We start from the raw sequence: 2,050 nt of genomic DNA, 5'->3' as shown, positions 1-2,050 counted from the left end.
TTTCTGCACAATATTTTCAATACATAAACTTGGTAAAACATAAAGCATATTTAAATTGAAAATTAATTATTCTATAGCTTTTCTTTGCTGGGAATCTGAGCATGTCTTAGTTGCTATACATTTAATGTTTCCCAAATCTTCAATGAAGGTTTCAGTTTGCCATTGCTTTCAATTAGATCCTTGCCAAGGAAGAACGTATTCAAATGGTATTTGTGATGAAAACAGAGTGAGTTTCCTCAGTGTAATATGAGTTGTTAGTACACCAACTTCCTAATTGCTTTTTGTTTCAAGGAATTTTAGCTCTTAGAGTCAGTTTCTGTATTTCCTAGGAGTTGATCAGAGTCACCAAGCATGCTAAAAACTTTCACAAGACCACTGAACTTCGATAAGCCAAGAAAGGTCTGAGAGTGAGTGAACTAACAAGCCAAAATCTTTGACAAACTTTGACAAACATATTGCTTAGCCATATATATTTGTTTAGATGGAAGCCCTATTTAATTAAATATTTCTCAAGATCATCAATATCAGATTTGGGGAACATGTGTAGGAAGGAAAACTTGGTGTCAATCTGTATGTGTCTATGACCCTATATAGTGTCATCTACTTAGTCTTTCTTTAATTAACATATTTCTAAATCTCTAGTAACACAGATCAGGATGTAGTTTATGATTTGAGCAAACATTTCATGCAGTATATTTTGGTTGATTATTTACAGCCTTTTTTCTCTGTTTCATTATTACTCTTTAGTCTGTGCTTCTTGATAGCCCCCAAATTTATTTTTATCTGCTAAACCCAAAGATAGTATTAAAGCCATGGGTTTCCTTAATCTTGTTGACCTCTGTACTACAGACTGTAATTGTTTAATTTGTGATGAAGTTTCAGCTGGTGGCTTCAAATGTTAACCAAGGAAAAAAAGCAGAGGTGTGTTCAGTCTCACATCAATGTTATTTTCCGTCTTTCACAGGCAGAATAACAACTACTCAAAGATGCTTAGTTCTTTATTTCATAAACCTTTGAATATAATATCCTGTATGGCATAAGAATTTGGTGACAGTGTATGAACAAAGTAAGATTGTTGCCCTGGTTCAGAGAAGCACAAGTCAGGGAGAGAGACACGAGGACAAGAGAGCAGGTTAGAATTACAAGATTCCTAAAGGACAATTTGAACAAGAAAGGTGGCAAAGGAGAAGTGAACCCTGCTCCCCTAGGCTTCTTAGAAAGCATGTGGTTCAGCTGCCTTCTTGCTTTTATTCCTGAGAAATCTCATTGCAGATTTCCAGTAGTTAGTATTGTAATGTGATAAATTTGTGAATTTGTAAGCAAAAAAATTGTTTTTTTATATCAACAATATAAATTAATACTTAGTCTCTCCAACAGCATGTCTGCTTAATCCCTGCTTTTCTGACTTTCACCTCTTTCTTCTTTAGCAAAGAATTCATTCCTTCATCATGATCTTTGTAATTTGTTTCTTCATTCTCTTTAGCTATAAAATGGAGATACTGACAGAAACCTCATTAAGTGGACCCTGGAGAGAATATGGTAGATCAGTGAACTAGTGAACTATAGCAATCAGATAACACAAAGCTAGGTATCCTCAGACGTTAGTATTAAAGTCAGACTTCCCTGAAAAGTGGCCTCAGTTTCAAACTTTGAAAAACCAAAATATTTTCATCACAAAAATGGTAAGTCATTAACCTCAAAGGATAGTTGTGAAGAAATGAAAACAGAACGGAGAAAGTTACAGAACACAAATATTCACCTAAAATATTGTATATTCTTCAGCATTTCAAGGAATGACAATATAATATGACTCAGTAATGTTTTAGCGTGTCAGTTTGATATACCCCTTTGGAGACCAGAATGTCCTCTGCAAATGTAATTGCAGTATTTTTGGTAATTTTCATTCTGTGCTGTTGTGTAAATCCAACCTATTATATGCTTTCTGAAGAAAAAATAATTTAAAATACTAAGTTGTTATGCATTTTCTGAGTTTTTAAATATTTTATTTAGTATTTTTATTTAATGTGTATGAGTGTATTGCTAGCCTGTA

The sequence above is a fragment of the Nannospalax galili genome, unplaced genomic scaffold (genome assembly GCF_000622305.1).
Source record: "Nannospalax galili isolate Female #2095 unplaced genomic scaffold, S.galili_v1.0 scaffold115, whole genome shotgun sequence".
Classification (NCBI taxonomy): domain Eukaryota; kingdom Metazoa; phylum Chordata; class Mammalia; order Rodentia; family Spalacidae; genus Nannospalax; species Nannospalax galili.
Note: the sequence above shows the minus strand (reverse complement) of the source record.